General features: G+C 43.8%; 1 pseudogene; it reads left to right on the plus strand.

Annotated features, from left to right (window-relative positions):
* The first annotated feature begins 805 nt into the window (after positions 1 to 805).
* Positions 806 to 12,428, plus strand: LOC148147638 (uncharacterized; annotated as a pseudogene).
* Positions 12,429 to 23,357: the final 10,929 nt, after the last annotated feature.

The following is a 23,357-nucleotide window of genomic DNA, read 5'->3' on the forward strand; positions in this document are numbered from 1 at the left end:
AAAAAAATCATTCATGGGATGAGGGCACCACTGGCTGCGCTAGTATGTATTGTCCATCCCTCATTGGCCAGAGGCCAGTTAGGAGTCAGCCATATTGCTGTGGATCTGAAGACACATGTAGACCAGGCCAGGTATATTTCCTTCTCTAAAGAACATTAGTGAACTGACAATCGATAATGCATTCCAGATCATAAGTAGAGTCTTCATTCCAGGTTCTTTTTTGTTATTGAATTCAAATTCCACTATCTGTCATGGAGGGATTTGATCCCAGGTCCCCAGAACTTTACCTGGATCTCTGGAGTAATAGTCCAGTAAAAATACCACTAGGCCATTGCCTCGCCTAAATTTGATTTTGGTGCAAGTGGAGCGGTGGCCCAAGTGAATAGGCACCAGAGAGTGTGCAGGGTTTGTGGTGTAGGGGGTTGAGGTGGATGAGAGTGAGTGAGTGAGAGTTGCAGCCAGTGGTGAGGGTGGTAGAGTGTGAGCCTTTGTAGTTGGTGGATATTGTAGAAGAGATAAAGTGAATGTGAAGTACTGGAGAGAAGATAGTGACAGGTACACTGGAAAAGTGGAGACAGCCATTAACCTTCTTCCCACATTACTAACATTTCTCCAGATTGCTAAGGCTGCACTGACCTGGGTGGGTAACCTCTGACCAGGCCGGCATGGTCTGGTGTGTGGCCTCCTCTGGTGGCCTTAGAGGAAGATGAATCCCTCCTTTGCATTATCCTGTCCACAAGGACCTCAATGTGCCTGTTGACAAAATAGTGTGCCAATTTTCCCTTTTCTGCCATGTAAGAGGTAAATGTCGGAAACTGTGCAGAGCACCATTAGGGAATCAGTACATGTCCGGGTGCCTTTTACTAGTGGTGCCTGTACCAAGAATGCTGATCCACTCTGGGAGATTCCAGCACTGGCGAGTAGTAGAATGGGGCTGGAATTGGAGGAGAGGGTACTATAGGGTTGGGGTCAGTAGTTAATGAGGTGAGTTTGTAAGATGTGATAAGAAACCTTGTTAGGCCTCATGGAGTAGAACCCTCCATGATACGTGACAAAGCTGCGACTTAGCTAAAGAAACCATCAGTTTCAGCCGTATGGCAGAGAATCATATGCAATGTCTCCTCATCCTACTTCTGTACAAAAATCTGAAATCCCCCAAAAATCCTTCCTTGGCTACATTTACCTGCTACTCCTTGGTGACATCAAAACAATAATTCTCATCTTCATTTTCAAATCCAACCTTGCCATCATCCATTGCTAGCTCAGGAATATTTTCCAGAATTGCAACCCACTGCACTTCTCCAATTCTAGCTTTTAGAGCATCACTCCACCAATTGTAGTTGTGCTTTCAGCTGTTTGATCTGGAAGCTCTGAAATTCTCTCCTGACACCTCTGTGTAGCTTTACCTTTTGCTTCAGTAAGAATGCTCCTTAAAACCTTTCCAATGAAATTTTTTGACTTCTGTTTTAATAACTAATACATCACTGGTTTATTGGGACTCTCAATGCTAATGTGTTATACTCTGAGTGCTGTCCTATATTCTTCATATAACATACACCTTGAGGATTACATTCTTGTTGAGATAGATGTTTACTAACAATGCTATTCATATTGCTATGATATCACAGGCTGTTTCTGTACTTGCTGATGCTACTGTGCATGTATATGCGTAATTGAATGACTGAGCACACTGACTACATTACATTGAAACTGTGAAAGAAGATAACGTGGCATCTTTATACATGAATGTCAAATTTTATAGTGTCATCTGTTTTAAATGTACACTACCTTTGTAACATGGAACCAATGTTTAAAAACACAACAATTAACTCTTATTTGAATCAGTGTCAGATTATGCTTAATAACACTCTTAGAAAATGCCTTGGAGCTCTTCCTACATTAATAGGTACTGTATAAATAAAAGTTGCTTTTGTTGTTGTTCATGTCTTGTGCAGTATTGCTGTTCTGTTAAGTTCTAGTAATCTTTTAGGAAATTCTGCAACCTATGATACTTTGAAGTGGCAGAAGGAAACATTGCTTCAAATTCATTGTAGAATTACATAAATGAATTTTGTTTTTACCCCTTCAGCCAGGAGTGAAAAAATTAATCAACCAGAATCTAGAGATAGATCTTTTGTGGACTTGGTGATGGATAATACAATGCGATCTAACAGTGAACATGCTATAAAGAATGTTGAAAACCCATATTTTAGCTGGCCTGCTGACAGTTAATGAACAACTAATCAGCCATCTCGATTGTCAGGATTCAATAATATCTATATTATATCCTTTTCTATTGATTGATTCCCAGGTCAGTCCTTCTTTTCGACAGAAACATAATTTTGTAAATACAAAGTTAAAACTGCACAGATGGCTAGATTCTTTCTTAACTATTGTGTTTTGATCTTGGAGCAGTCTAAGATGAGTCTTCTGTTACTTACTACGGTTTGGTCATTGCCTTCTTCAAGGATTTGATTTCATAAATAACTTTTTCAAGGAAGGTTGTAACTTTAATCAGAGTGCAGGACACCTGCGCCCACCAATATAATCCACCCTGCCAAATGCAAACCTAATGAACATGTAACCAAATTATGACCCTCAGCCCATCACAACTTTCTGAAGGGCAACTTGAAATGGGCACTAAATACAGGGCCAGCGAGCAACATCCACATCCCATGATTGAATAATAACAAACAAAAAGGGAATACAGCACTGAGCTGCTGGGTATATCCACTAGACATGAACACCTAGTATTTAAAAACCAGGTTTGAATCTCCAGTCACTGGAGTTGTCGAACTAGAGCATGAAACTTTTATCTTCTAAAATGCAGGAAAGCTTCCATGGAGCCAAAACTTTGTTTCATTTCTAGAACTTCTGAATTTAGAAATGTATTTAAGTATGTAATTTCAGAATGGAACTGTAATGGAAAAGTAACATTTATTGTGAAATCTATAAAGGCATAGGGAAACAAAGAGGTAAGGGCCTGATGGAAACTAGGGGTAAGTATTGCAAACAAACAGAAAAATGTAAGGGTAAACCAACCTAACAGCAGACTTACAAGGCCAGTTAAACTACCATATCAACAGTCAAGGAATGAGAAAAACAACTCCATGTATGGAAAGGAACTCGAATGTTCCAGGCCCCTAACCTTGCAGGTGTTGATAAGAAGAAGCGAATTATAGTATAAAGGGAATATGTGAAAGCTATCAAGCGCCCCTTACATGAGGCGTCTTGCCAATGTATTGGGTCCCTTTGCAGAGGTCTGAAATAAACTTTTTCTTTGCTCTTGCAAGCATTTGAGTTAAGTTGATTTAATTTCCATGACAGTAAACTTGGGGGCTCGCCCAGGAACCCGTGACTGGGGAAGATTCTGAAGGTTCCTAGGAAGCATAGGCACCAGTGCCTTGAAGGACTTTCACTTTGTCTCAAGTGCTGAATTGGCCCCTTTGTGCGAGAGGGCTGGGAATCTGTGGGTCGCCCCAGCGCCAGGGTCCGAATCAAATAGGGTTGGGGTAAGAGTCGTGGCTAAAGTAATCCTACATAGAGACTCGTTCTAAGAGAATAAATAAATCGGGAGGAGGGTCCAGTGAACTCTTGCCTGGTATTCGAGCAAAACTCAAGGGAAAGGATTGCCATCTCTAGAGTGTGTAAGAGACAGCAAGTTTAAGGACAGTTTTAGACTTGGAGCCACCACTGGCTGAGTTGGAGTCGCCAAAGACGTACCGGGTATGTGGTTTCTTGGTTTACGAAAACCAAGGTATTGAGGTGGACGTGCCCAATGAGAGGGGACCTCCGGTGGTAAAAGCAAGTCATATTGGCAAAAAAGATAACAGTACCGAGAGAGAGAAAGAGAGAGAGAGAAAGAAAGAGAGAGAAAGAGAGAAAGAGAGAAAGAGAGAAAGAGAGAAAGAGAGAAAGAGAGAGAGAAAGAGAGAGAGAGAGAAAGAGAGAAAGAAAGAGAGAAAGAAAGAGAGAAAGAAAGAGAGAAAGAAAGAGAGAAAGAAAGAGAGAAAGAAAGAGAGAAAGAGAAAGAGAGAAAGAGAAAGAGAGAAAGAGAAAGAGAGAAAGAGAAAGAGAGAAAGAGAAAGAGAGAAAGAGAAAGAGAGAGAGAGGGAGAGAGAGATAAACACTTTTCCAGTAACGCTGAAAATGGGCTCCAGCAAGAGCAACCAAAAAGTGGGTCCACAGAGGACTTGGAATGGTCAACCAAAAATACAATACGTGCTAAATAATTAAGGCCCAGAGTCTGTAAAGCAGTTAGAATTGTGGATCAATGAATGTGGTTTTCTGGAGGGAGTAAGTTTTAGTAAAAGGCAGTTGGAAATACTGAGGTCATGGTTGGAGGAGAGAGAGAGGGAGACACGGAAGGGAAAAATAGAACCTGGTGAATTGGAGTGCTTATAACATGTGGAAGGCTGAGGCTGATATCAGAGAAAGGAAATCTTAAGTAAAAGATTGATCAAATATGCGTACAAATGCCAGCGCACATGCAGACACGCACGGAGACCAACCTAATGAGGCTGTATAGTGTCTTAAGTCTGTTCCAGATCCTGACATTGATGGCTGCCCTCCAAGACCAACGCCCCCCCTACGAGATCCGCCTGACGAAGATTCCAAGCCAGCGGCCGCCGCCTCAGGGTCTGCTGAATCATTGGTAGCATTTCATACCCGGAACAGATCGAAGCAAGAAGGCCAAGCGGAGGACAGCCACTCCAAGACGGAAAGGCATCCACGGCCTGTCCGCAATCACCCACGACTGACGATGAGTCAGATGGTGAGAGTACTGATGCACAATCACCTAACCAGGTGGTTCTGCAAGCACCAATGGTTGAAGTTGCAGGTCCAGAAGGGTACCCGATGTTGGTCCACCAGCCATGGACCATGAAAGATTTGGAAAGTGCCTATGGGCAGTTGCCTTACCCACGTGAGGTTGGAGGTAATAAGTTCGCCGAAGAAGTGACAAGGTTCTGTACCGAGTTCCGCTCCATGTCACATGAGATGAGACGTCTCCTGGGACGAAACTTGGGGGCCGGTGTCACCAAAATCAGGTATAACTGACCAGCCGCAAAAATCCATGCCAGAGTAGCCAACCCACAAGCGGAGCGGCACAGAGACTTTAATGATTTTGTCGCAGTGCTGGCAACCGCTTGTAGGGAGGCATTCCCAGTACGAATGGATATGACCAAAATTGCAATGTGTAAACAACGAGAAGGTGAGACAGTGTCCCAGTACCTTACGCGCCTCACTGAAGTCCATAATGCCCATAGTGGACTGACACCACCAGAGGACATAACGACGGCAGAAATCATGCCGTATGAGGCACACCTGAGGAACAGCTTCATCAATGGAACAAAGGACGAAATATCAAAAAAGGTCAAAGACACATGTATTATTTGGGACACGGGAAAGCTGAATTTGATAGAACAACATGCTGAAAAATTGTTGGCCCAAGAGAAGGATAAGCGGAAACTAAAGATGGAACAACAAGCACATAAAGCTCAGCTTACTATGATGCAAATGGTAGCCCAGCCGTTGGAGGGAGGTGCTGCAGGAAAAGGGAGAGGCAGAGGAGGAGGTCGCAGAAGAGGAAGAGGTTGTGGAAGTGGTCGCGGAAGAGGCGCGGGCAGAGGTAGATCTGGTGGGTGTTTTGTTTGTGGAGCAATGGACCACTGGGCGAGGCAGTGCTCGCACAGACAGCCTCAGTCAGCACTGGAGGCTCTACAGCAGAATGACTGACAGGGGAAAGCTAAGGTGGAGGTGGGCAGCCCACAAAGGACAGGTAAGCCTCTTTCCTTTATGCTTGGCTACAAAGACTCACTAATCTCTTCTACTAACTATATGGGCACTGAAACACATCCCACCTCCATATTGAGTGCTGAGATTGTAGAGCATGGACCATATATTCAGTACAACGATGATACGTATAAGTCAATGCCTACCTCACTGTTATATGTGGAAGGTACACCAGCTACCTTTTTGGTAGATACAGGGGCAACATATTCAGTCCTTAAATCAAGCCAGTTCAGAGACTCGCCATCAATAAAGACGAGTCAACACCAATAAAGATAAGTGGAAGGTTCCTGAAGTCAATGGGTGCATCAGGAGTCGTGATACAAGAGAGATTTATTGCACACCTGTTGTGCATAACCAGTAATGGGGAAACATCCCAATTCTCATTTTTGTTATAGGAATTCTGTCCTTTAAATCTGATGGCTCAGGATCTCATAGTGAGACTAGGGTTGGATTTACTCAGTAACCCGATGGGCTTGCAGGTAATACGAAAAGAAGATTTACCAGTGCAGGCTGTAAAATACGACTCATGACCCCTGATGTATGTTATGAGTGGCGATTAAGCCAAAGAGCGATAAGTTCAGTGAGCAATTCACTCGCCCTAGAAGCAAGTAACCATGTTTATCCAATTAACACCAATTTTCTTCCCGGGGATATGCTGCACTGTCCAGCACACATACACTGCGATGGCCTGACGAATCATATGAGAGGGACTGGTTTAGGAGATTGGTTAAATCAGATCAGTTGTTATTGTGCGAATTTTATTGGAATGATCACAGATGTTTAGTCAGTGTGAACTTATCTAAAGTATCAGCAAGTAGACCCTATCTTTTTGATGTGAAAGGCTCTTTTCCTCACGTGTCATTGGCAAAGGTGTCCAGTGACAGGTGGCAGGATTTGGGACCATGGGTACTAAAGGCACAAAAAAAATGAAAGATTGGGTCTTAAGGGACGATTTGGGTATCTGGTTCAATGAAGATATGCGGACATATAGGAAGAAACTAAATTGGCTAACTCAGGCAGCTAGGGCAGTCCAGATAACCCCCACTAGTTCTGAAGAGCCTAGGAGGGTAGCCTGGCATTTTCCTAAGGTAGAAGTCTCGGACCCAAGATTGAGAAAGGTCCCCATTGAGTTGTAGGCAAAAGGCAAACATGATGTGGGCCTCATACGAGGCTGCGAACCCATAAGAATAACCCCGAAGTCTGAGTATCGTCCTTACAGAGCACAATACCCATTAGAATTTGAGGCTATAGAAGGAATTACTCCAGTCTTTGAATGTCTCCTAAAGGCTGGAGTGATAATCCCCTGTGAAAACTCACCAGTGAGAACCCCCGCTTTTCCGGTCAAAAGGGAAAACATTCCAGGTGAACTGGAGGAATGGAGGTTTGCTCAAGACCTGCAGGCAGTCAATAATGCTGTTGTTCCGCACGCCCCAAATGTTCCCAACCCCTATACTATATTGGCTCAAATTCCACCGGACAGTAAATGGTTCTTTGTTGTGAATTTAGCAAATGTCTTCTTTAGTGTAACGGTGTACACAGATAGTCAATTCTGGTTCGCTTTTTCATTCAAAGGGAAATCGTATACCTTCATGCAACTTTGTCAAGGACTGCAGATGCTGGAAACCAGATTCTAGATTAGAGTGATGCTGAAAAGGCACAGCAGTTCAGGCAGCATCGGAGGAGCAGGAAAATCGACGTTTTGGGCAAAAGCCCTTCATCAGGAATAGAGCTATATTAAATTCATCGATACGTGGGCGAAGGGGGATGAAGGTGAGTCCTTTGCTGAGGACTGATCGTTCATCCTCAGTGAGGTGAAGATCTGGGGGAATGGTGAAAACTTGGCAGGGTTGGGAGCTGGGATCCGGTGTGCGGTGGAGCTGGGAGTGGGGGCGAAGCCTGTAACTGGAGTGGGTGTGGTGGTGGGGGGGAATGGGGGGTGGAGTCATGAGCTGGGGTGGTGTTCCCCTCAGGGTTCTGGGGGACGGGGATGGTGACAATGGGATCTGCGGGGAGCATGTCAGCAGAATGCAGGTGAGTGGCGTTGGTGGGGGCGGAAGTGGTTGCAAACACGACAAGTGGGGGGGGGGGAGCGGAAGTCACTGAGCATGTGACATCAATGATGATGTGAGGGGTGGAAGTGATCTCATGTGTAGTGCATGAGGAATTGAGGGGGGGGGATGTGGCTGTGGAAGCGGCCATGATGGGGGCTGAAGTGGCATCATCGATCACCGTGGGGATGGTAGCTGCATTAGCTACATGGCTAATGGCGTCCAAGCAGTTCCAGAGGCCGGGGGAATCTTCTGGAATGTTTGAAGAGCGCTGGTTATGGAGGTTGGTAGATAGAAGTTTGTTGTACTTATAGATTTTGATGTTGGAGACGGTATTGAAATACTGTTTGTTGAGAGTATAGTAAAGGAGGAGTCCTTTGCAATTCTGAGAGAATGTAGCCCTTAGCTGAGGCAGGGCTGACTGTAGAGAGGTTAGGTGCCAGCGGATTGCTGCGAGCGTGGAGCAGAGGAGAAGGAGAACCATTGCTGGTGTTTTTGAATCTGTAGTCTGTACTGTTTGTCCTGTTTGGATCCGAACTCTGCTGGTTTAAAGGTGGTCTGGAGTCCATGTGGGATGAGTTGGTTATGGAGGCAGGCACTGAGGAAGCAAATGTGGCTGTGGTAGCGAGTTTGTTTCACGACATGGTTGAAGAGCTTCAGGGCAGAGGAAATGACCTGGGAGTTGCAGTGGGAGAGGGACTCCCTGAGATTCTTGGAGAGAGAGAGGAGGAAAACTTCTTCAAGGCAGGCATCCTTGCAGAGGATTTTCCTGCTCCTTGGATGCTGCCTGAACTGCTGTGCTTTTCCAGCACCACTCTAATCTAGAATCTGATTTCCGAATCCAAACAAGCCTTTTGTACATACAGTAGATGGGAAGCATGGCTGCATGACATCTGTGCTGTTGCAGGATCATGGGGGATAAATTGAGGCCAGTAGCTTATTTTTCGGCTAAACTAGATCCCGTAGCGGCAGGATTGCCTAAATGCCTGCAAGCCGTGGCTGCAGCTGAAAAGGCTGTTGTAGCGTCCAGGGACATAGTCGGCTATGGTGAATTAACCCTACTGGTCCCACATGCAGTATCCTTACTGCTTTCCGAGCAAAAGACATTACACATTACACATGAGCAGTACATTGGCTCAAGATACAATACTGTGTTATTGGAGATGCCTAACATTACAATAAAACAATGTAATGTCCTTAACCCTGCTAGCCTTCTTCCCACATAGAAGGAGACAGAGACCCACATGACTGTATCGCTGTAACTAATGAAATTTGCAGCCCTAGACCAGACTTTCAAGATTCACCACTTCAGAATCTGGATATGGAGTATTTTGTGGATGGGTCAGCATTCAGGAGCAAGAAGACAGGCCAGAATTGTGTTGGTTATGCTGTAGTAACTACCCATGAGGTAGTCAAAATGGGATCATTCCCTTCTCATCTGTCAGCACAAGCAGCAGAGCTGATTGCCTTGACTGAGGTGTGTAAATTCTGCCTAAAATCTGGTTTCCAGCATCTGCAGTCCTCACTCCTGCCGATTTTCCTGCTCCTCGGATACTGCCTGACCTGCTGTGCTTTTCCAGCACCACTCTAATCTAAAATCTGGTTTCCAGCATCTGCAGCCCTCACTTCTACCTGAGGTGTGTAAATTGGTATAAATATTCACTGTCCTTCCCTTAGCCAACAGCAGAAATGCATTCGGGGTTGTACATGACTGTGGAAACACAGGGGCTTCTTGACCTCCACCGGAAAGCCCATCACACATCATCACACCGGCTAGGAACCCTCCAACCACAAGGGATGAACTCGGATTTCACCAGTTTCCTCATTTCCCCTCCCCCCACCCTGTCTCAGTCAAATCCAGCAAATTCAGCACCGCCTTCCTAACCTGAGATCTTCTTCCCGACCTCTCCGCCCCCACCCCAGTCTGACCTATCACCCTCACCTTGACCTCTTTCCACCTATCACATTTCCGACGCCCCTCCCCCAAGTCCCTCCTCCCTACCTTTTATCTTAGCCTGCTGGACAAACTTTCCCCATTCCTGAAGAAGGGCTTATGCCCGAAACGTCGATTCTCCTGTTCCCTGGATGCTGCCTGACCTGCTGCGCTTTTCCAGCAACACATTTCCAGCTCATCACACATCATGGCCTGATTCCTGACCTCCTGGAAGTGGTCCTATTGCCCAAATCAATCGCTGTGTGTAAATGTGAAGCCCACATGAAAAATAACAATTCAATTTCTCAAGGCAATGCAAAGGCAGACTCAGCAACAAGGACAACAGCCCAGCAGCCATCAAGTGATCAGTTTTACATGTATATGACAAAAAGTTTGTACCCCAACAGCAGACATACGGGAGTTACAGTCGCAGGCCACGCTGGAGGAGAAGCGTGAGTGCACAAGGGCAGGGTGCAGCGTGAAGGAAGAGGTGTGGTATGGCCCCAATGGTAAATCCTGTGTACCGTGATCCTTATTTCCATTCTATGCCAAACTAACACACGGTAAGGACCATGTGTCAAAAGGGAGGATGTACGACAGTATTTCGGCATACTGGTACACCAAGGGATTTACTCATTACTCCCAGAAATATTGTGAACGATGTGTTATCTGTGCCACTAGTAATGAGTCAGGCAGCACATCCCCAATCCCAAAGACCCTTTGAACATTTATAGATGGATTTTATTGAACCAACACCCAGTGAAGGGAAAAGGTATTGTCTGGTAATAGTTGATATGTTTCCAAATGGGTGGAAGCATTCCCCACGTCTTCACAGGATGCCAGTGCAGTAGCCAAGGTTTTGCTAACTGAAATAATTCCGAGATGTGGCATCCCTGAAAGGCTTAGTATCGACAATGGGACACCATTTGTCAATAATGCCCTATAGCAGATCAGTGTTTACTTGGGAATAAACATTAGACAACACTGTGCCTACTACCCAGTGAGCGGTGGGACAGTGGAAAGAGAGAATGCTACCCTAAAAAATAAATTGACAAAATGCTGTGAGGAAATGGGGGTGACGAGGACAAAGGCACTTCCAATTGTGCTGATGTAAATGAGATCTAGAAGGAGAGGAATAGCCAATCTTAGCCTGTTTGAGATTTTGTTTGATAGGCCGCCCAATACAGGATTCTGGATTAGTGGTGCTGGAAGAGCACAGCAGTTCAGGCAGCATCCAACGAGCAGTGAAATCGACGTTTTGGGCAAAAGCCCTTCATCAGGAATAAAGGCAGAGAGCCTGAAGTGTGGAGAGATAAGATAGAGGAGGGTGGGGGTGGGGAGAAAGTAGCATAGAGTACAATAGGTGCGTGGGGGAGGGGATGAAGGTGATAGGTCAGGGAGGAGAGTGTGGAGTGGATAGGTGGAAAAAGAGATAGGCAGGTAGACAAGTCCAGATAAGTCATGGGGACAGTGCTGAGCTGGAAGTTTGGAACTAGGGTGAGGTGGGGGAAGGGGAAATGAGGAAACTGTTGAAGTCCACAGTGATGCCCTGGGGTTGAAGTGTTCCGAGGCGGAAGATGAGGCGTTCTTCCTCCAGCCATCTGGTGGTGAAGGAGGCCCAGGACCTCCATGTTCTTGGCAGAGTGGGAGGGGAAGTTGAAATGTTGGGCCACGGGGCGGTGTGGTTGATTGGTGCGGGTGTCCCAGAGATGTTCCCTAAAGCGCTCTGCTAGGAGGCGTCCAGTCTCCCAATGTAGAGGAGACCGCATCAGGAGCAACGGATACAATAAATGATATTAGTGGATGTGCAGGTAAAACTTTGATGAATGTGGAAGGCTCCTTTAGGGCCTTGGATAGAGGTGAGGGAGGAGGTGTGGGCGCAGGTTTTACAGTTCCCGCGGTAGCAGGGGAAGGTACCAGGATGGGAGGGTGGGTTGTAGGGGGGCGTGGACCTGACCAGGTAGTCATAGAGGGAACGGTCTTTACGGAAGGCGGAAAAGGGGTGGGGAGGGAAATATATCCCTGGTGGTGGGGTCTTTTTGGAGGTGGCAGAAATGTCGGCGGATGATTTGGTTTAGGTTGGTAGGATGGAAGGTGAGCACCAGTGGCGTTCTGTCCTTGTTACAGTTGGATGGGTGGGGTCTGAGGGCAGAGGTGCGGGATGTGGACGAGATGCGTTGGAGGGCGTCTTTAACCACGTGGGAAGGGAAATTGCGGTCTCTAAAGAAGGAGCCATCTGGTGTGTTCTGTGGTGGAACTGATCCTCCTGGGAGCAGATACGGCGGAGGCGGAGGAATTGGGAATACGGGATGGCATTTTTTTCCTGTTCGGGTCCGAACTCTGCTTTACCTCGCCCAATACAGGAATTGGCCCAAGACCTAAAGTAAGACAAATAACAGGCCACTGTGAGGATGAGATGTTATGTTACTGTCTAAAACTCTCTATACTTTTGTCTCAAATACAGAATCAAGTGAAGGCAGCACTACCCCCAACCAGCAGAAGGGAAGCCGCACGTTCTAGAACCTGGAGACTGGATAGTGATGAATGACTTCAGGAGGAAAAGCTGGAAGACGAAGACGTGGCTGTGGCTGTTTCAAGTGCTCCTCAATAAACGGAGAACTAGCCATTTGGAGACAGAACTGGCTCAAAGGTAGAAGACAGAGGGTAGTGACTGGAGGCCTGTGACCAGTGGAGTGCCACAAGGATCAGTGCTGGGTCCACTACTTTTTGTAATTTACATAAATGATTTGGATGTGAGCATAAAAGGTACAGTTAGTAAGTTTGCAGATGACACCAAAATTGGAGGTGTAGTGGGCATCAAAGAAGGTTACCTCAGACTACAACAGGATCTTGATCAGATGGGCCAATGGGCTGAGAAGTGGCAGATGGAGTTTAATTCAGATAAATGCGAGGTGCTGCATTTTGGGAAAGCAAATCTTAGCAGGACTTATACACTTAGTGTAAGGTCCTAGAGAGTGTTGCTGAACATAGAGACCTTGGAGTACAGGTTCATAGCTCCTTGAAAGTGGAGTTGCAGGTAGATAGGATAGTGAAGAACATGTTTGGTATGCTTTCTTTTATTGTTCAGAGTACTGAGTACAGGAGTTGGGAGGTCATGTTGCAGCTGTACAGGACATTGGATAGGCCACTGTTGGATTATTGCACGCAATTCTGGTCTCTTTCCTATCGGAAAGATGTTGTGAAACTTGAAAGGGTTCAGAAAAGATTTACAAGGATGTTGCCAGGGTTGGAGGATTTGAGCTATAGGGAGAGGCTGAACAGGCTGGGGCTGTTTTCCCTAGAGCGTTGGAGGCTGAGGGGTGACCTTATAGAGGTTTACAAAATTATGAGGGGCATGTATAGGATAAATAGACAAAGTCTTTTCCCTGGGGCGAGGGAGTCCAGAACTAGAGAGTATAGGTTTAGGTGAGAGGGGAAAGATATAAAAGAGACCTAAGGGGCAACATTTTCACGCAGAGGGTGGTGCGTGTATGGAATGAGCTGCCAGAGAAGTGGTGGAGGCTGGTACAATTGCAACATTTAGAAGGCATTTGGATGGGTATATGAATAGGAAGGGTTTGGAGGGATATGGGTCAGGTGCTGATAGGTGTGATTAGATTTGGTTGGGATATCTGGTCAGCATGGATGGTTGGACTGAAGGGTCTGTATCCATGCTGTACATCTCTATGACTCTATAAGATCGCCAGAAGAGCCATGTGGATACATGCCAGCCTTTACAAATGTGTAGCTGGACCTGAGGAGACATCGGACAACACTGGAACCAAATAAGTGCAAGTAGTGGCTAGAAGCCTCATACAAATACTAGGCTGCCCCAGCTCACAATGTTGGATCCTACACTCTCTACTAGTTGTAGGGCTGGTCATACTGATAGTGCTTTGCATAAGACCCTGCTTGTGTACCTGCCTATGGTATTTGCTTACGAGTGCAACGGAATACCAAATGTAAAATGATCAGAGGCTCCACAGCAGGAAGACCGATTGCATGGATCCCACCATACAGTAACGTTGAAATATGTGACGAGTGAAAATGGGCGATGTGCAGGGCACACCAGACCAAGTGACAACACCACCAGAAAGCTGTGTTGCAGGTAGATGATGTCTGAGGAAAGGCCTGGTGCTCCCTAAGCAGCTTGATGTATAGCTATCTGGCTCTGTATATTTTTTATGACATTGTCATAAAATTACAAAAAGGGGGGAAATGTAATGGAAAATTAACATTTATTGTGAAATCTATGAAGGCATAGGGAAACAAAGAAGTAAGGGCCTGACTGAAACTCGGGGCAAGTATTGCAAACAAACAGAAAAATGTAAGGGCAAACCAACCTAACAGCAGACTTACAAGGCCAGTTAAACTACCATATCAACAGTCAAGGAATGAGAAAAACAACTCCATATATGGAAAGGAACTCGAATGTTCAGGCCCCTATCCTTGAAGGTGTTGATAAGAAGAAGTGAATTATAGTATAAAGGGAATATGTGAAAGCTATCAAGCGCCCCTTACATGAGGCATCTTGCCAATGTATTGGGTCCCTTTGCAGAGGTCTGAAATAAACTTTTTCTTTGCTCTTGCAAGCATTTGAGTTGAGTTGATTTAATTTCCATGACAGGAACACAATAGTTTAAAAGCTCTGACTGGAATGAACATTGCATGGATGCCACAACTTACTGTTGCCAATTTCTAACATAGAAACATAGAAAATAAGAACAAGAGTAGGCCATTCAGCCCTGCTTTTCAATATGATCATGGCTGAACATTCACCTCAGTACCCTATTCCTGCTTTTGTCCCATACATTTGATCCCTTTGGCCCTAAGAACTATATCTATCTTTTGCTTGAAACACTCTCATGTTTTGGCCTCAACTGCTTCCTGTGGCAGAGAATTCCACAGGCTCAACATTCTCTGGGTGAAAAAAATATTTTCTTCATCTCAGTATTATATTTACATAATCATTTTCCCTCAATGAGAAATTTAATGCAGCACTGATAAAAAGAGCTCTGAAGGCACCTATAGTAATGGAATTCTGGTATTGTGTTGCAACTGAACGATATAAGTAAAGCCGGCATTTAGTAATTCCCTCCCATTTCCAACATTTCAAAGTCTTCCTGACCTAACTGATCATGTTAAAAATGACTTATGGATAATAATGTAGTTCTTGAAATCCATGTGCATGATTGGGTTGTGGTCCATAAATCAAGACAATGGCTAATTTCAAGGTATAAGGTAAAGCTTACTGTTGTCAAGAGATTTGTCTGTGAAAAATATTGCTCCCAATGCTAAAAATATACATAAAAGGGCCTATATTCATTATGTTGTTAGTTTATTTTATGTGGCTCTGGGCATCAGGTTGTTAATTAAGAACATAAGTAAAATATTACTGTTTCTTTTATTTTGTTATTTTCACTGATGGTCCACTAGTTCCTTGGGGAGATGAAGTCCAGACTTCACATTGAATATACTTCCATTGTGTTATGTGGGATTGCCAACATGTTAAATGGTATAGGCTTCAAACAGATCTATCTATTCAAGACTGGTATTCCTGTGTCCATCCTCAGAATCAGAATAGTGCTCTAGCACAATCTGCACACTCAGGCATATTCTCCAGTCTGCCATTACCATTAAGCCAGGGGATCAATCCTGATTCAATGTAGAGTGCAGGAGAGTATTTCAGGAACAGCACCAGGCAGACCTTAAAATCAGGTGTCAGTCTGGGGAGCTACAAAGCAGGCCTACTTATGGGCCAAAAAGCAAGTGATAGACAGAGCTAAGTCATTCCACAACCAAGAGTTAAAATCTAAGTTCTGCAGTCCAGTCAATTGTAAATGGTAGTGGACAACTGAACTCACCCGAGGAGTAGGCTAGACAAATGTCCCCATCCTAAATGATAGGGGAACCCTGCATATCGGGATGAAATCTAAGTCTGAAACATTTGCAACAATTTTCAGTCAGAAAACTGAGCAGATTATCCATCACAGCCTCTTCCAGAGATCCCCAGTCTTCCTCTCCACAGAAACCTTTATTCAACCAATTTGGTTAATTCCATATAATATCAAAAAATAACTGGGGCTTTGGATACTGCAAAATCTATGGGCTCAGACAACATTCTGGCAATAGTACTGAAGACACGTGTTCCAGTACTTGCTGTGCTCCTAGCCAAGTTGTTCCAGTATAGCTTCAATACTGGCATCTACTCAACAATGAGGAAAACTGCCTAGATATGTCCTGTGCACAAATAGCAGGACAAATGCAACCCAAACAGTTACTGCCCCATCAATGTTCTCTCACTCACTCAACCATAAAGTGATGGAAAGTGTCATCAACAGTTTTATCAAGCAGCATTTGCTGAACAATCTGGTAAAATTCCAGCCTTTGCTGTTTTGATATTTGAACAGAATAATAAATTTGAATGTTTTAAAAAAATCTGAGACTTTTCATGAGAAATCTTTCATGAGGTATAGATAGCTAGGGCCAGTACTTGTTGATCACACCAAATTGTCCTTGAGAAAGTGTTGGTAAGATGCCTTCTTGATTCACTGCAAATACACCCACAATTCGAGATATCAGTGGGCTCCACACACACCACCCCATTCCCAATGTCACGTTCGTCTATTCCAGGGACCTCACCTGGAAAGCTCATAAGCATAACTGACTAGGCTTCCTGCTTAGCAAGTGCCCCACCTTCCAGTGGGTCAATATCAGTGGTGGTGGTGGAATGAGAAACTAATTGTCTTTTTAAAGGCCTCAATTGATCACATAGCAGGCAAGCCAGCCATTAGTTTCCTAACCACCGACTTAATTGATAGTGAAGACTCCACCTACCTTCCTCCAACCCAAATAAATGTTATAGGGAGGGCATTCAATTCTGCTGCAAGGCTACATGCAGCATTATCTCAACAGCATCCACATTTGGCTTGGTAAGTGGAAGGTGATATATGTGCTGCAAAACTGTTAGGCAATAAATATGTCCTATAAGGAAGCAAATAACGAACTCTCTTTGATACTCAAACTGAATTGGACAAGCTACATTATTATTGTGACTACTAGAATAGATCAGTGGATGAGTATTCAACAGTGGGTGGTTCATCTTTTGGTTACCAGACATTTGAATATCACCGACAAAGGACAAGTGAGGTGTGCAATGGAAAACTGTCAACTTGCTTGAATAGGTGCAGTTTCATTAAGAATCTTGACACAATCCAGGACAAGGCAGTTCATTTGATTGGCAACCCATTCTCAGATTTAAGCATCCACATCCTCAGCATGCCATTGTTGAAGTGTACATTAACTTTTCGATGCTCTGTACGAATTCACCAAGGTGTGTTCAGAATCAATTCACACCTAAAAGGAAATGGACTGCAGGTGAATGTAGACACTATCACATCTAGGGTCTTTGTCTCAAAGTCACCCACTCTTTTGGCCTACAAATATATATCATTATTTATTCAATATCCTCACAGCTCCACTTAATGTAAAATATAAAATAAAGGGAACAATTCTCCAGGTGTTGCAGAAACCTGAGTTTTACAATCTTCCTAGAAACAGTTAATGTTTAAAGTGAAAAATAAATACCCAATAAATAACTGACAGAACAGCACAAAAAGGTTTCATATTTTTAAACAGTAACAAACTTTATTATATATTAGACAGTGTAAGCATAACTACCTTGCAACTACAGTTTACAAAGCATTATACTTTAATTGTAGTACTTCTTGCCAATACCTCCAGAGATTCTCTTACATATTACAAGATTCTTCATGTTTCATTCATTTTTCTGGGACAAACATAAAAGTATGCCATAGTCCTCCAGGGGTAACTGTAATCCTCCTCAATTTCCAGCTATTCTCTGAGATAAGAGTTTACAGGTATCCTTCCAATTGTTCTTTTAGCTAAGCAATCCTTCAACTTTTGTTTAAGACTTCACAAAGTGGATGCTTCAACTCCTTGTTCATTTGCAGCATTCCAAGATTTCTCTGCTAACACAATTGAGAAATACTCTTTCCTTTTAAGGTAGCGTCACCTTCGATCGATCCAGCAACTACATATATGACTTGAGTTATTCATTGAACTAAAACTTACAATAATCTCGGATAGAAGACCTCTTGTTTTTTTTTCATACCTCTGCCTCTGGCCTTGAAAGAAAACACCAGTTACTGAACTTTAAGCTTGTTTGAATCACATTCACTTGAGATGCATTCTAATTTCTTAATCAAATGTTTGCATTTAGCTTAAAATTAACATTTTAATTCCTAAATTTAAAGTTCTATTCTAAAACATGTCTGGAGGATTTACAAGGATGTTGCCAGGATTGGAGAATTTGAGCTATAGGGAGAGGCTGAATAGGTTGGGGCTGTTCCAATGGATAGATTAGAAAAGCTGAAGTTGATCTCAAGGAACAGAACATTTATATGAGATTTGATGGAGGTATTCAAAATTATGAGTTCTTGACAGCCTCCTGCGAAGCGCTTCTTTGATGTTTCCTCCGGTGTTTATAGTGGTCTGTCCCTGCCGCTTCCGGTTGTCAGTTTCAGCTGTTCGCTGCAGTGGTTGGTATATTGGGTCCAGGTCGATGTGTTTGTTGATGGAGTTTGTGGATGAATGCCATGCCTCTAGGAATTCCCTGGCTGTTCTCTGTCTGGCTTGCCCTATGATAGTAGTGTTGTCCCAGTCGAATTCATGTTGCTTGTTGTCTGCGTGTGTGGCTACTAAGGATAGCTGGTCGTGTCGTTTCGTGGCTAGTTGATGTTCATGTATGCGGATTGTTAGCTGTCTTCCTGTTTGTCCTATATAGTGTTTAGTGCAGTCCTTGCATGGTATTTTGTACACTACTTTCGTCTTGCTCATGTTGGGTATCGGGTCCTTCGTTCTGGTGAGTTGTTGTCTGAGCGTGGCTGTTGGTTTGTGTGCCGTTATGAGTCCTAGGGGTCTCAGTAATCTGGCAGTCAGTTCAGAGATCCTCCTGATGTATGGTAGTGTGGCTAGTCCTTTTGGTTGTGGTATGTCCTCGTTCCGTGGTCTTTCTCTTAGGCATCTGCTGATGAAGTTGCGCGGGTATCCATTTTTGGCGAATACCTTGTATAGGTGTTCCTCTTCTTCTTTTTGCAGTCCTGGTGTACTGCAGTGTGTTGTGGCCCTTTTGAATAGTGTCCTGATGCAGCTTCGTTTGTGTGTGTTGGGGTGGTTACTTTCATAGTTCAGGACTTGGTCTGTGTGTGTGGCTTTCCTGTATACCCTTGTAGTGAATTCTCCGTCTGGTGTTCTCTGTACCATCACGTCTAGGAATGGGAGTTGGCTATCCTTTTCTTCTTCTCTCGTGAATCGTATTCCTGTGAGTGTGGCGTTGATGATCCGGTGTGTTTTTTCTATTTCCGTGTTTTTAATGATTACAAACGTGTCATCGATATATCTGACCCAGAGTTTGGGTTGAATTTGTGGTAGGACTGTTTGTTCTAACCTTTGCATAACTGCCTCTGCTATGAGTCCCGAGATTGGTGATCCCATGGGTGTTCCGTTGATTTGTTCGTATATCTGGTTGTTGAATGTGAAGTGTGTTGTGAGGCACAAGTCCAGTAGTTTAAGTATGCCGTCTTTGTTGATAGGTTCAGCGTCCTGTTTTCTGTTCTGTATGTCCAGTAGGTTGGCTATTGTTTCTCTGTCTAGGGTTTTGTCAATCGAAGTGAACAGTGCCGTCACGTCGAATGATATCATGGTTTCTTCTTTGTCTATGTGTATATTTCTGATGATGTCCAAGAATTCCTGTGTTGATTGTATAGAGTGTTTGGATCCGCTGACCAGGTGTTTCAGTTTCTGTTGTAGTTCTTTGGCCAGTTTGTATGATGGTGTCCCTGGTAGTGATACTATGGGTCTGAGTGGGATGTCTGGTTTGTATACTTTAGGTAATCCATAGAATCTGGGGGTGTTGTTGCTTTCAGGTTTCATTCTTTGTAGGTCAGCTCTGGTTATCTGTCCGTTTATTTGTCGATTCCTTAGTGTGTTATTTATCCTATTGGTGAGCTGTGGGGTGGGGTCAAACTCCCTCTTTTGGTAGGTGTTGGTATCTTCAAGTAGTTGTTGTGCTTTTTGGATGTAATCAGATTTATCTAGGATGACCGTCATTCTGCCTTTATCTGCTGGTAGTATGATTATGTTCTTATCGTTTCTTAGTGATTTCAGTGCTTCCCTCTCCTTGGTGTTGAGGTTATGTGTTTGTCTTTTCTTTATAATCATAGGTACAACAGTTTGTCTCACTGTTTGTTGTGTCTCTTCTGTCAGTCCATTGTTCCTGAGTGTGCCTTCTAGTGCTGCTAGGAAGTCTGCTGTCTTGGCGTCCCTGTGGTTGTAGTTGAGCCCCTTGGCCAGTATTGTTCTTTCCGTGTCTGTGAGTTGTCTGTGGGAGAGGTTTTTAACCCAGGTGTGTGTGTTGTAGTGTCCTCTTTGTTGTGTGTTAGTTTGGCCATTTTTTCTTTTAGTGCCGTTTTTTTTGCGGAGTGTAGTCCTGTTCTGTCCTATGGTGACAGCCTGTTCTATGGTCTGGGTCCATTCCTGATTCGTGGTTTTTGAAATTAACGACTTTTGGCGCGCAATTTCATGTCTGTATCTGTGAAGTCGGTTGTGCGCGTCTGTAATCATTACCTGGATCATCCTGAATCCTTTCTGTCTGGCTGTTTCCCTGGCTTGTGGGTTGTTGACTGGCGGTCTGTATCTGACACATGGTGGAAGGATTAGATTCTTTCGGCATTCATGCAGGAACCGGAATTGTTCGTATGTGGCGCTTAGTCGGTTAGCGCAGGATTTCCATTTCCTGGCTTGTCTCAGCGTCTCTCGCCCGTAAGTGTTCAAAGTTTGTGCGAAGATTTGTAGCTCAGGTGCTCGTTGTTGTGGTTCTGTTCGCCGAGCTGGAAGTTTTTGTTGCAAACGTTTCGTCCCCTGGCTAGGCGACATCATCAGTGCTTGGGAGCCTCCTGCGAAGCGCTTCTTTGATGTTTCCTCCGGTGTTTATAGTGGTGTGTCCCTGCCATCAAAGAAGCGCTCGAGAGACGCTGAGACAAGCCAGGAAATGGGAATCCTACGCTAACCGACTAAGCGCCACATACGAACAACTCCGGTTCCTGCATGAATGCCGAACGAATCGAATCCTTCCACAATGTGTCAGATACCATACATCAGGAGCATTTCGGAACTGACTGCCAGACTACTGAGACTCCTAGGACTCATAACGGCACACAAACCAACAGCCACGCTCAGACAACAACTCACCAGTACGAAGGACCCGATACCCAACATGAGCAAGACGAATGTAGTGTACAAAATACCATGCAAGGACTGCACTAAACACTATATAGGACAAACAGGAAGACAGCTAACAATCCGCATACATGAACATCAACTAGCCACGAAACAACACGACCAGCTATCCCTAGTAGCCACACACGCAGACAACAAGCAACGTGAATTCGACTGGGACAACACTACTATCATAGGGCAAGCCAGACAGAGAACAGCCAGGGAATTCCTAGAGGCATGGCATTCATCCACAAACTCCATCAACAAACACATCGACCTGGACCCAATATACCAACCACTACAGCGGACAGCTGAAACTGACAACCGGAAGCGGCAGGGACAGACCACTATAAACACCGGAGGAAACATCAAAGAAGCGCTTCGCAGGAGGCTCCCAAGCACTGATGATGTCGCCTAGCCAGGGGACGAAATGTTTGCAACAAAAACTTCCAGCTCGGCGAACAGAACCACAACAACGAGCACCCGAGCTACAAATCTTCGCACAAACTTTGAGTGTTCTTGACAGATTAGATAGGGACAAACTATTCTCACTTATTTAAAGATGAATAGCAAAATAATCATTGTTATCATAAGGAAAATCTTTCTTTTATGCAAGGAGTAGTTTTAATCCAGAATGCACTCCCTGAAAGAATTGTGGGGCAAGCCAGCTTTCAAAAAGCAAACTGGATGTGCTGCAGTGAAGCAAAATTTTGCACACTACAGAGAAAGGTCAGCGGAATATGATAACTAACTTTGTCTTGCAATGAACAGAATGGACTTGATGGGCTGAATGGTCTTCTTTTGAGTAGTTATCATTCTATGATTCTCTATGCTGCAGCATCTTCCTCCCACATAAATTAGTCCCTACCCATTGTATGTTATCTTGTATTGGAAGTAGAAGAGAAATAGTGCAAATGTCAAGTGTAAGTAAAAGGTACAACAAATGTCCGATCTGCTCAATATCATGTGTCCAAGACTCATACGCATGTTATATTTGGCAGACAGTAATGATAGCATTATCTTGACTGATCTTGTTATATTTGGATAACTTTTCTGAATTTGGAACCAGGCATGGATATAGCATTGAATCATCTTCTCAATGGTTTTCTCTCTTAAAGCTGTGTTTAGAACAACAAACTTGCTATCACTTTGTATTGCACATCTTCCAGGAGCACTTCCAGCACCGCATTAGGAAACCATAATGTTTGGACACCATACGCTGCTCCAAGCAAGCGTTACAAAGTCTATTGCTGACAAAAAAATGTATCTACAGTGGTACCAAATTTCTCAATTCTGAACAGCCCCATTTCATTTGATAGATCAGAATCATTTGTTCACTGTGAATGAGCAATAGCATCTGCAGTTGGACGATTTGTTCAGAGGCCATAGTACGTGACTTGAGCTTCTACCACTTGAACTAGATTATTGATTGCAACCACCTTCATACTCTTTACAAAGGCCAGACTTTGTGTGTTTAGTTACCAACCTGTACTGAAATGTTATATTTTATTTTAATTGCTTGTTTATTCAGAATTAATAGCAAATTAAACCACCAAATGAAAGTTAATCCTCAAAAATTGTTTAAACAGTATAACCTTCTGGAAGGTGCTTCAAGTTTACGTTTTAACATTCTTCTCCATTCTTCTCATGATAACCAGCATTTTATTGTTATTATTTTGATAAGTAGTGGAAATACTTGTTAATTACCTTATTAAAAGTATTTGAATTTTAAAACCTCTATCGATTTCCCTTTGAACTTTCCTATTCTAGTGAAAGTAATCTCAGGTTGTTGGCAGAAATGTGTTCTGTTCAGATGTAGTGTCAGACACATTTGGCAGCACACCCCTGATCTGGACAGAGCTATTTCACTGCCAGGTAGAGAAATCATTTCAGCTGAATTCCCAGTGACTAGCTCACAACTAAATAGCAATGCCTGCTGAACATTTGCCTGTGTAAACATTTGTTGAGTGTATGACAGGTTTTACTGCTATTATCCTTGGTGTCGGTAATCTTGTCAGCAGTTATTCTACAGTTTTATAATTGCCACTTAGGTTAAGTGACTGGAAGACTGTCAAGACCAACAGAACCAAACAACTATTCAAATTTTCAAACTTGAGTGAAGACAATTAGTGCAATGATTTGTAGGGCATAATTGTGTCATTTTGTACAGCCAGCTGGGTACAACAAAATTACTGTGTCTAACATTTGTTTTCCTTTGATTTGCAGACCTCCTGATATTCTGCAATAAAAACATTCTGAATGTAGTGATCATTTATAAAATATTT

The sequence above is a fragment of the Chiloscyllium plagiosum genome, unplaced genomic scaffold, assembly GCF_037043375.1.
Source record: "Chiloscyllium plagiosum isolate Xiang-an unplaced genomic scaffold, Cpla_swu_hap1 HiC_scaffold_15, whole genome shotgun sequence".
NCBI classification, from domain to species: domain Eukaryota; kingdom Metazoa; phylum Chordata; class Chondrichthyes; order Orectolobiformes; family Hemiscylliidae; genus Chiloscyllium; species Chiloscyllium plagiosum.